Source organism: Gadus morhua, chromosome 2 (genome assembly GCF_902167405.1).
Source record: "Gadus morhua chromosome 2, gadMor3.0, whole genome shotgun sequence".
Classification (NCBI taxonomy): Eukaryota; Metazoa; Chordata; class Actinopteri; order Gadiformes; family Gadidae; genus Gadus; species Gadus morhua.
This window is the reverse complement of record NC_044049.1, coordinates 17,719,511-17,732,450: the sequence shown is the minus strand read 5'-3', so window position 1 is coordinate 17,732,450 and position 12,940 is coordinate 17,719,511.

Here is a 12,940-nt window from a genome sequence, read left to right as displayed (position 1 = left end):
TCTATCCGGTTTCGAAGTATCTCCGTAAAGACGAAGCCAAGCGAAACCGGGTAGATCTGTAGAAACGCTGTAGTACACATTCCAGGCCCATAAGGGGCGCTGCTTCTGGTACAGAAATCCAGAAGAAATGAAATAAGAAGAAGAGGCGAGCATGCGCATAAAGGCTGCCCCCCGAACCACTAACAACACAAACAAACAGCTCTTCTACGATAGCGAACGCGAAGAAAGTAGAGATATTTGTCTGGTCTGACCATGAGTGCGAGATGCTGTTGCGGCTCACATTAGAGTATAAAGTAAGTAAATTGCAACAGAATGTCGACGGGGAGTCCTGCTAGTCCAAATATACAGACTTGTTGAAGGCAATCCAGGACCAGTATCCCAAGGAGGCAGCTGAAGACTTCCCTCACGATGCAATGGCCATTACGAAATCGCAGCTCACGAGCAAGCTCAAGAACATCCGTTCTAAATACCGAGGGGCAGTGGACACAGGGCGTCGAAGTGGCCAAGGGCGCGTGGTGATGCTTTTTTATGAGCTTTGCCAAGAGATCTGGGGTGGCTCGCCCGCAACGCGCTGCATCGAGAGAGCCATGGAGACTGATGACCTTTTGGAGTCGCCGGGGTGCTCGACCCCACCAATGGAGTCGCCATCGCCACATTCGGAGGAATCCAGTGACTGCCTTCCTCCTGCCGTTGTGAAACAGCGCTGACATTTGCTCCAGGTAGGCTAATGATTTCAAGCTTGGTTGGCTGGCTATATGCTAGGCGGCCCTCGACAGGGGGACGGATCGTAAATATTTGGCCTGTTAAGCCCCTTGAGACTGGTCTTTATCTTTAAAGACCTAGGGCTTTACAGATAAAATCGAATTACATATGGGCATTAGCACGTTTGTGTATGCATGTTCCCTGAGAATATAACTCAACAAGCATGTTTAACTTGAACACAATGTCATGCAAATGCGTTTGCATCAATTTAGATTGCTTGTGTGATGTGATGTCTTAAAATCCCAAAGCTTAGTAGTGAAGCTAGTGTAGTGAAGTAGTGAAGCTACTGCCCAATACTAATGTAATTCTGATCATCTTTATTCAAGGCAAAGCTCGACAGCCACAGAAAGGACCGGCTGAAGAGGAAAGCTCGGCCTGACCCGGTGGCGGAAGCCGAGGAGGACCGCCAAATGAAGAGGAGGATGGTGGAGCTGGCTGAGGAGTCTGCAAGAAGCTACGCCGAGAGCTCATTGCAATTAAACTCCAACATTGCCAACATCTGCAGCACTATCCAGGACGGCTTTGCCTTGATGAGGGGAATTATGTACCGACCGCCACAACAGACGCAATATGTACCCCCCCACAGCGGACAATACAATAGCTACCCCTCACCATACATGGAAACCACACCACGCCACACCCAACACAACGCCACACCAATGAGTCAGTTTGCTCCCACGCCATCGCAAACACGCACCCCAGGGAATATACAGGATTCATACAGGCGAGCATTGCTGGAGCTTGACGATGTGGAGTGAGCACTGTGTACTTTTACTTAAGTTTGCAGTTTAATACTTTTACTTATGTTTGCACTATTTACTTCTTTTACTAGTTCTGTTATATTTTGTCTTTTGCGTGTGTCATTTTTACGTTTGCACTTTTCTACTTTTGCACATTTTTGACTTATTTATTTTGCACTTCAATAAAAAAAAGATTTGAAATTTGCCATCCTGTTTATTTTCAACAACACTTTTCAATGACAGATTAATCATAACTTTCTAATCAATTCAACACAGCCACTTGGGTTTAAGGGTCAAAGTACTTTGTGAGCACTCTTCTCACTCGCTTTCCCTCCCCCTCATTACATTCTGTGTAGTTGCATTGCGTAGGAGGCTGCCATTCATTCACTTAGTATTGTTCCCATCACAGTGCGCTCAGCCACAGTCTCCTTGCTGTCCTCACAAAAGTTATGCAGAACAAAACAAGCGTAAATAACGGGGCAGGTCTTGCAAATTGATGTCCATAGGCCTTCTCAGTGCAGCGAATCTGGCCTTGAGGCGACCAAAAGCACACTCGATGACCATGCGAGCCCTGCACAAACATAGCCCAAAATATTGCTCTTGGGGTGTGGAGCCACCACTGGAGTATTCCTTCATCAAATAAAGCAGCAGGGGGTAGGCTGGGTCCCCAAGAAGGAAAATTGGTATGGCCGCTTCGTCGTCCACAATCTTCTTTTTTCAGAGCAGGGATCTTGCCAGTTTTGAAATACGAGCTAAGCTTGGAATTAGCAAAAACTCGTGCATCATGTACACTCCTGAACTTGAAGTCACAGACAGCCTGCACATTAAGGGAATGTTTGCCTTTCCTGTTGATGTAGTCCATGGAGTTTCTGGATGGCTGTTTGATTTCAATGTGGGTGCCGTCCACCGCTCCCAGACACTGTGGCATGCCATGAGCACTATGGAAGCCCAAAACCAGATCCTCTGCCTCGGGCTCCGTAAAAGGCATCATGATATATTTTGGACCCAGATGGATGGAGATGGCTTTGCATGTCTCTCTGATCACAGTGGAAACGGTCGGTCGCGACAAGCCGAAGGCGTTGGCAGTTTTCCGTAGCCGTCCTTCGTTGCTCAGGTAATAGAGCGTTACCGCAACCTTTTTGACGGTATCAACTGGCATGGTTGTGGATTGTCCATCGATGTATGGACAGAGTTCTTCGCTCAGTGCGACGAGGGAAGCTCTGGACATGCAGAAGTTCTCCCTCCATTCATCGGCCACGACAACTCCATTTACGAAGTTGTCCGACCAACTGCTGGTTCTGCCGGTTCTCACCCAAAATCTTCTCCTGGTTGCCCTCCTGGTGGAGCTTCGCGGTTGATGTAAATCGTGTATTAGTCGGTCCGTCATCCTTCTTCTCTCATTTCGGTCGCGGATTCTCAATAAATAATGGCTTAGCAACCCAACAAGGGACATGATATGCTGCAGAACGATTACAAGCTTGTAGTCCGCCATCATCTTTTTTGTTGTGATTTCTGAGACTCTGCGGGCTTAAGAGCCATTGGCTAGGAGGTCGAGGGGTGGGGCGATGACTTCATGGTTTGCGGTTTCAGTCGGTTTCAGGCGTCCACACGAATCCAAAAGGAAACCGGGTAAGCGCTGCCCGGCAACAATCCCTTTCTCCTCCATGTCGCGGTTCAGTCTACTTCAGATTGATGTGGACGTTGAAGAACCAGGAACGTCGGAGAACCCAACGCGATCGTTTGAGATTCATAATATCGGCTCACACAGCTTTTGGCCGTGATTATATATATTATATGATATAGATATCTATGTATATGATATTATTTAGACATAGAAATCCAGGAGTGTGTACAGGAATGACGTCGTCTGTGTGTTCTAGAATATTTACAGAACACGGCTAAAGGCTGTGTGGGCCTCGCCATTGCGATACATCCACTATAAACAGAACGCATGGTACTGTGGCTGCAAGCTGCTCGGGGCCACACCCCCACCCTCCTCCTAGACCTGCCTTCTCCCTCCTCATTTGCATTATAGCTACAGGCAGGGCTCTACAGTGCGCCCATTTCACTCGCATTTGCGAGTGAATATTTCGGCGTGCGAACGAGAAAAACAAAACAGGAGCGAGCGTGCGAGTGACTTCTCCACAGCGCACTATACTATACCAAACGCGAAGGGGCGAAACTATTCCATACAAAGCAGCGATTCCATTTGCAGCGCAACACTTTTGCCCGGCACGGGCGAGCGCGATCAGGTGGATTTGCAGCACGCCACTTTTGCCCGAGTTTAAATATTTAAACTTTCCTGCGACATTCGCGTGATGACAGCCAATCAACGTTCAACAGCGTGGCCCCTGAGTGACGTGCGTAACGTAACAGCCAATCAGTTTTCAACCGGCCAACCATTCCCTGCAGTGCAGTGAACCGCAGAATGGAGGAGAGAGTGATTGTTGCCGTTAGCGACTCCCCGAGCTCTATATAGAATAGTATATGATATAATATAATTGTATTGTAGATATAATTTCACGGCCAAAAGCTCTGTGCGCCTCCGGATGGCCGTAGCGCGGGAGGCGCTACGGGAGGGTTTAGCGGGGTTTGTTTACCTACGTTGCTATGGTTACGAGTCTTGTGTGTTCCACGGATTATTAGGTATCTAAATCGCTGTCTAATCAATACTTAATTCACTGCCTCTTCCGTGGTCATTACAATATTATGAATAGACTGCGTGGAGAAAGTTAATGCTGTTACTGTAGTCGATAAAGTCTACAAATTCAACCCCCAACTGGTTGAAGGATATCGGGTGGCTAGTTTATGATGCTAAGAACATGAAAATGTTCCGTACATTTTGTAAGGAAGCCCCATCGGCAATGGCAAGCTCCTCTCTGGTTATGACGGGGAACCCTAATCTGAAACGCGATGCTGTGGTGAAACACATCGAGTCCACTAGGCATTCTCGCTGTCCCGATTTCTATATAAATCGCACCCAGCCCAATAACCCTGGTACGGTGGAAGCCGAAATTGGTGCTGTTTTGTGTAGCCTAAATGTAATCTTGTCTATTTATTTGTCTTAATTTTGCTTTAGTAAGTTGTTGCTGTTGGTGTGTGCAATTTCTGCACGCTAATAAATGTTCTAAACAAAAACCTATTGTGCCCCCAATTTTTTCCCTGTGCTCATAAATTATTTAATTTAGGGGCACGAGTGCTCCTGAAAAAAAAAGTTAGTGTAGAGCCCTGAGCTACAGACACCAAATCAGCGCATTTGGGGGAAGCTCAAGGTGCGACTGGCTCGGAGTGGCTGTAACTGCACCACGGCTGAATTTCGGGAACGTCTTTGAATACTGTGTTAGTGGCCCACTAATACCTATATTAAAGCATCCATAAAATAGCATGTCATGGCACCTTTAATGAAAAGTAGCTTTAATTAACGGCAAGTCACTTGGGAAATGTGAATGACTAAATGTTAAATAGTACTGGTTTCAGTTGCTTCTCTAGCTAGAGACCAAAAGACGGAGGTACTTCACAAGAAGTTAATCTTCTCCTTTCCAGTCCTGTCTGGTCCCGCTTCTCATACACTACTCATACACTACTCGCCTTTCCCCTCTAATTAGGCTACAGTCTAGTATATCATGCTAACCCCAAGTTTAAGGAGACTTATGTTATAATGGTGTATAAAATATAAAGACATAATGTATCATGTTAACCCGAAATTTGAGTATAGGACAGAATCTAGATTATAATGCTATAACCCTTAGTTTGAGGTTAGACTAGAATCTATTTTATGCTAACCCTTTGAAGATAAGCCATGATTTAGCTTTATCATGCTCACCCTCAATTAGAGGATAGACTATAGTCTAGCTTATCATGGTATCTAGGGGTGCAACGGATCACAAAGCTCACGGTTCGGATCGGGTCACGGTTTTTGAGTCACGGGTCGGATCATTTTTGGATCAACAACAACAATAAAGATAACAAGACAAATGTGACTTTAAATAAAATCTTCAACTGTGTAAAAACAAAATAAAGTGAAAAGTTAGGTAATAATCCTGCTTCCTTTAAGCATGGTCAATATTTAAAAAATTTGCAATCTGAGGCATTATTCCTTCTTCTTTTTAACATGGATAGGATAGTAAATTATCCCTAAACCTGGATTTACAATTCAGGATGTCTGCATTGCCTGGGGAGAGTTTAGAGTCTACACTCTCCTAAGGCAATGCAGACATCCTTATCTTCTTTTTTTTTGTTTGGTAGCGAAATACAGTTTCTGTGGTGTTTTATTTGGCATTTTGTTAATCCATTGATTTCGGTTCGGAGACTCATTGCTCATTGCAAGGGGGGTTGGTTGTGGTCTTTTCGCTCGGTTCTAGCCCTACTGTTGATACGGCGAACCGAGCGAAAAGACTAAAACCAAACCTAAACACGTCCGGTTCCGGTTCCGGTTTACGTTTCAATGGGATTTACGGAACGTCAAATAAAACACAACAGAAACTGTATTTCGCTACGATACTTGATGATGTTGTTGATACCGGAATTGTCCTCTAAACATGCGCTGATCACGTCAACGCACAACTTTTTTTTTTTATCAGCTGATCCGCGGATCACTTGCGTCCCGAACCGTGATGGTTGATCCGTACGGATCACGGGGAACCCGTGAACCGTTGCACGGCCCATCCGGAGGCGCACAGAGCTTTTGGCCGTGATATTATTATACAATTATATTATATTATATATAGGGAATATTGCACTACGGACCTCTATGTTGTTACACATAACGGAACCGGAAGTTAATGACTATTTAGATGTAAACATACCAGCACCTTTAGCTGCTCATGAAATGTTTGGTTATTTTCATTTCACTGCTATCTTTCATTAAAGATAGTGAACAAATGGAAAGTTGTTGTTATTTATAACCAAACACCTGGATGAAGCCAGCGCGCGCAAACACCAAAGTGGAGAAACTCAGGCGCCCGTCCATAGCATTGGCTGGAACAGCCGAGACCTGGTCATACTTCCTAACCCGCTGGGGTGAGTACAAGAGGGGCACTAAACTAATTGGATCAGATGTTGTCACACAACTGCTAGAGTGCTGTGAGGAGGATCTGAGAAAAGACCTCACCCGTGCTGCAGGCAAAAGCCTAGTGGACAGTGATGAAAAGGACGTTCTCTCTGCCATAAGGGCACTCTCTGTCCGTGCAGAAAACACAATGGTAGCTCGAGTTGCCCTATCTAACATGCGACAGGGACACGAAGAGCCCATCCGATCATTTCATGCTCGCTTAAAGGGGCAGGCAGGCATGTTTAAATACGAAATGACATGCACTAAGGAGGGGTGTGACCAAGTCAACGACTTCACAGAGGAAATATTGCGCGATGTGATCGCCCGCGGCATAGCAGACCAAGAAATACAGCTCGATCTGCTTGGCGAAAAGAATCAGGATATGCCACTAAAGGACATAATAGAGTACATCGAAGCCAAAGAGTCAGGAAAGCGCTCAGCGTCACGCCTGCATGACCCTCAGAGCACGGACACTATCAGCAGCTCATATCGACGGGGGAAGCAGCAGGACGTCCGCGCCAGAGGGGGCGCCAGAGCGGAGCAATCCAAGGTCAAGGCCGAGGGGACGTGCATCTACTGCGGCGAGGCAGGCCACGGCAAGACGCCTCAGTGGCGTGCCAGGCGCGCCGATTGCCCCGCGTACGGCAAGACGTGCCGGAAATGCAACCGTCAAAACCACCTCGACAAGGCCTGCCTGGGTGGCCGGTCATCTAGGCCCGCACCGGAGGAGACTGATGGGGTGAGCGACGAACAGCAGGCGACCACCTTCGGCGAGCTGTGCACAATCACCAGCACCGCCGACATGGTACGCACACTCCCCCTCGCTCACCACCTGTATGATGACATGTGTGACAAGTGGATGAAGCGCCCGTCCAACTCACAGCCATACATCCACCTCACACTCAGCATTGAAAACGAGGATTACAAAGCACTGGGCCTCGACCTCCGGAAACGCACCCGCACTGTGACCCTGCCTGCCATGGCTGACACGGGTTGCAAGAGCTGCCTGATCGGCATCAAGGTCGCCCAACAGATGGGCCTGAACACAGACGACCTCATTCCTGTATCCATGACCATGAAGGCCGCGAATAATGAAGGCATACAGATTCTCGGGGCCGCCGTCGTCAGGTTCGCTGGTAACAGCAGCGACTCCCGGAGATTGGAGACGCTCCAGATCGCGTACGTGACTGACACCTCAGACCGTATATTCCTGTCTCGTACAGCCTGTGTGGACCTGGGCATTATCTCAGACAGGTTCCCAACACTCGGGGAGGTCAACCATGCGACCTCAGACCCATGTGACTGCCCGCGGCGTGCGTAACCTCCGACCAAGCCAACCACGCTCCCCATGCCGGCCACGGAGGCTAACAGGGGAGCTCTACGGAAACACTTACTTGGACTATACGCTCAGAGCACATTCAATACATGTCCCCACCAGCCCTTGCCGAGAATGTCTGGTCCACCTCTTCGTCTCATGCTCAATGAGAATGCAACGCCGGTCGCCTGCCACACCCCGATCCCAGTGGCCATACACTGGCAAGGTGAGGTGAAGGCGGGCCTTGACCAGGACGTTCGTCTTGGCGTGCTGGAAGAAGTGCCCATTGGCACGCCAGTGACGTGGTGTCACCGCATGGTGATCTGCGCAAAGAAGAACGGCAAGCCACGACGTACCGTCGATTTCCAAGCACTGAACAAGCATGCCCTCCGTGAGACCCACCACACGCAATCTCCCTTCCACCAGGCGAGACAGGTGCCCAGTGGGAAATGCAAAACTGTATTCGACGCCTGGAATGGCTACCACAGCGTCCCACTGCATGAAGATGACCGCCACAAGACGACGTTCATCACACCATGGGGGCGCCACCGGTACCTTTCGGCGCCACATGGGTACACAGCGTCGGGAGACGGTTACTCACGGCGCTATGATGAGGTGGTTGCGGACAACGGCAACAAGACCAAGTGTGTGGACGACACTCCTGTGGGCTGATACAGTTGAGAAGAGTTACTTCCAGGCGGCACAATGGCTGGACGTTTGTGGCAGGAACGGAATCATCCTAAACCCGGAAAAATGTGTCTTCGCTGCACCCTTGGTGGACTTCGCAGGCTTCACAATCACCATGTCTGACGTACGGCCATGCAGCCGTTACCTGGAGGCTATCCGAGACTTCCCACGACCGCGCAACGTCACCAATGTCAGGTCCTGGGTCGGACTGGTCAACCAAGTGGCCTACGCCTTCAGTATGGCCGAACGCATGCAACCGTTCCGGAAACTCCTACTGCATGGGGTACGCTTCGAGTGGTCTCCGGAACGTTTTCCGCGAATCAAAGGAGGAGATCGTCCAGGAGATCGAGCGCGGCGTCCGCATCTTTGACAAGTCCAGACAAACATGCCTCACAACGGACTGGTCAAAGGAGGGCGTCGGCTTCTGGCTGTTCCAGAAGCACTGTCAGTTCACGCCGGTCAGGCCCTTCTGCTGCACTGATGGATGGAAGGTGACCCTGGTTGGCAGCAGGTTCACACACGCGGCCGAGTCCAGATACGCGCCTGTAGAGGGCGAGGCGCTTGCGATCGCTGACGCCTTGGACAAAGCGCACTACTTCATGTTGGGCTGCAGGGACCTGATTGTGGCAGTCGACCACAAGCCGTTACTCAAACTCCTTGGCGACAGAGCCCTCGACGACATACCCAACCCCCGTCTCAGGAACCTCAAGGAGAAGACCCTGCGCTATCGTTTCCGCATCATTCATGTCCCCGGGATGAAGAACAGGGCTGCAGATGCCATGTCGCGCAGGCCGGTCGGCACACCGTGCCCGTCGCCCATGGATCTTCCAGACGACAATGCCGCCATGGTGACCCACCTCTCACCCAGCGCACACGCTGATGTGCTGTCTCTCATACGGTGGGCAGGGCCGGTGGCCGATGATGTTGAGGAGGGCGACCTGGCCTGGTGCGCTGCGGGGCTTGAACGCTGCAGTCCGTGACATGGGACCATGTCAGGGAGGCCATGAGCAGCAGCGACGATCTGCGCACGTTGGAGGAGATGGCGGCAGACAGCTTCCCCGAGTCAAGGGCTGGGATGCCGGTGGCGATTCGTGGCTTCCACCAGTACCGCGAGGATATCACATCAGCTGATGGGGTGGTCCTGTACAAGGATAGGGTAGTCATACCACCCTCACTCACAAGTGCTGAGCGCCCTGCACGCTGCCCACCAAGGCGTCTCCATGATGACCGCCCGCGCGGAGTCGTCTGTGTTCTGGCCAGGCATGTCAGCAGACATCTGCGCCACTCGGAATAACTGTGAACACTGCCACCGGATGGCGCCCACTCAGCCCGCGGCGCCGCGGACCCCGCCTGTCATGGCCATTTACCCCTTTCAGACTGTGTGTTCAGACTTTGTCATGCACAGGGGTGTGCACTATCTTGTGATAGTTGACCGCTACTCGAATTGGCCAATCATCTCGAGGTCGACGGGTGGCACCGCAGACCTCATATGCCACCTACGCCGTGCCTTTGCACGTACGGGACTCCGGAGGAGCTTGCATCGGACGGGGGGCCAGAGTTCACCTCCGCCGAGACCAGGTCTTTCCTTCACAGATGGGGTGTACACCACCGCCTCTCATCGGTGGCCTTCCCCCACAGCAACTGCCGCGCAGAGATCGGGGTGAAGACGATGAAGCGGCTCATCACTGACAATACAGGCCCGAAGGGCGAACTCGACACTGACGCTGTGCAGAGGGCGTTACTCCAGTACCGTAATACGCCGGACCCTGACACAAAGCTATCCCCTGCGATGTGTGTCTTCGGCCGGCCCATCCGCGACTTCATCCCGATTCCACCCGGGAGGTACAGGCCGCACGTAACATGGCGTGAGACACTGACGGCAAGGGAGGAGGCCCTCCGCAAACGCCACATACGCACAGCTGACGCTTGGGCGGAGCACAACAAACGCCTCCCTCCTCTCGAGGTGGGGGACTTTGTCCGCGTACAGAACCAGACGGGACCTCACCCTAACAAGTGGGACAGGACGGGTAGTGTCGTTGAGGTGCGCCAGCACGATCAGTACGTGATCAAGATTGACGGGTCGGGCAGGATCTCAACTCGGAACCGAAGATTCCTGCGCAAGTTCTACCCGGTCCACAGCGACCGGCCCCCACCTCAATCGATCTATGACGATCTGGCGTCTCGTGTCACTGTACCAGCACTCAGTGCAACGCAGCGGCTGCCTGGTCTTGTGAGCGGCCCGGTGAGGCCCGTGACGGAATCAGGGCCCGCTCCACCACCGGCACTGCCACCTGCAGGCTCTCCCCGGCGCGGGATGCAGCCCACCCCTATCGTGCCAGTGGTGCCGGCCCAGGGCATCCTTCGTACGCCACCGCCGGGCTTTGTGGCCCCTATGGCCCCTCTCCCACCGCCACCCGATGTGCCGACGGCGACAGGCTTGCGCCGGTCCACCAGGAGGGCCGGTGTGCCTGCCTGGCATAAGGACTTTGCTATGGGGTAGTCTTTGATGGGTTCTGTGGGCATTGTGTTCATGTTGGGCCTTCCGCTTGTTTTTGTGGCGCATAGTGCGCACAACCATTCGTTTGGTGCTGTTTTGTTGTTTTAATCAGCCTTTGTGTTAGAGTGTTAAAGGCTCAGGGGGAGATAGGGAATATTGCACTACGGACCTCTATGTTGTTACACATAACGGAACCGGAAGTTTTTAGATGTAAACATACCATCACCTTTAGCTGCTCATGAAAGTTTGGTTATTGTCATTTCACTGCTATCTTTCATTAAAGAAAGTGAACAAATGGAAAGTTGTTCTTATTTAATATACTATTATATAAAGAGCTCCGGGAGTCGCAAACGGCAACAATCACTTTCTCCTCCTTGTGCAGTTCACCCCGGACTGCACTGCACTGAGTTGGCCGGTTGAACGCTGATTGGCTGTTACGTTACACATGTCACTCAGTGGCCACGCTGTTGAACGCCGATTGCGGGGGAACATAGGACCCTTTTCCCAGAAAAGGGTCCTATGTTCCCCGCTTTTCCCAAAAAGGGTCCTATGCTCCCCGGCAGGGACGTCCTTAGGGGGGGGTAAATTAGGATGATTCCAGGGGCGCAGCACTGACGGGGGCGCCCCAGAGGAAACTGGTGGTATTATAACAATTATGAAAAAAATTAAATAAATTAAATAAAATTAAATCATCAAATTAAGGTGGTTTGTTTCGTTGTTTTTTTGTGGTTTGTTCCTCCATTTTTACAAAATCATTAGAAAGTCTTCACCCTATTATCACCCCTCTCATTTGTCATTATTTGGTACAGCCCACATCTTACGCTACTGCAGAGCAAAGTAGCAGCCAGGCAGATCAGAAGCAAGTGCAGACTGCTAGTGTCTTAAACTAGCAGTCTAAAGTCAGTTTGTGTGTATCCCGGTCGGTGAAATGAAGAAGTCAGGTTGTCAGGGGAGGAAAGAGAGATGAAAGAGCTCAAAGCGGTCGACAGTTCGTCACCCAGTTTTTTACCAAGAAAGGTATATTCCTTCCTCTACACTTTCTCAACAACCTGATAACAAGCCTAGCCTAGCAGCTAGCGCTAATGTAGCTAAAATGAGCGGACTATTTAATATCTCCCGTAGGCAGGTGAGGCCAAGCAATGTGGCCATAGCGTCTTCATAGGGTCAACGTCTTTCCTAGGTGTAAATTAACGCTTCTTAACCTACACCCTCCAGCCAATCAGAATCGAGTATTCACCCAGACCATGGTATAAATGGAGATAATGCAATGATTAACATTCCGTACTGCTTGCCAACATGATAATAACATTTATGTAAACAGATTTTGAATATTTTGATTGGCTGCATGTCAATATTAGCAGACATTAAACTAAAGATACTTACATTTTAGCTGACTTTTAACTTTAAGTCAGCTAAAATTACAAGTAGTCTACCCTTAGATTAATAGCTGCTATTTATTGTAGGCTAATGCAGCAAATCAAAACATACAAATACATATTTAGTCATGCCCAGCTCAATCCAATCAAATAGACTGCTGACAACATTGTTTAATATGTTCAGATAATTATGAGACATATTCTGAATTATAAGATGTATCTTAGAGTCAGGGCCCTCTTCAAGCCATGATGATCCCACAGAAGAAACCAGTGAGGTTGAAATAGAAGAAGGGGAGAAGGAAGACATTCTAAGTAGAAGCAGCACAGTCTATTAGCTTATTTCTGTCTATAGTAACTACAACCCAGGTAAATGTGTAACTAAATACTAACTAACTATCTAGTGTACAAAGTAGCCTAGGTAAGTAGGTAAGTTTATCATGTTGTTATTCAGTTGTTATTCATTTTCTTCTGATGATAATGACTACCCAATTTTGACCCAGTATTACCCAATAT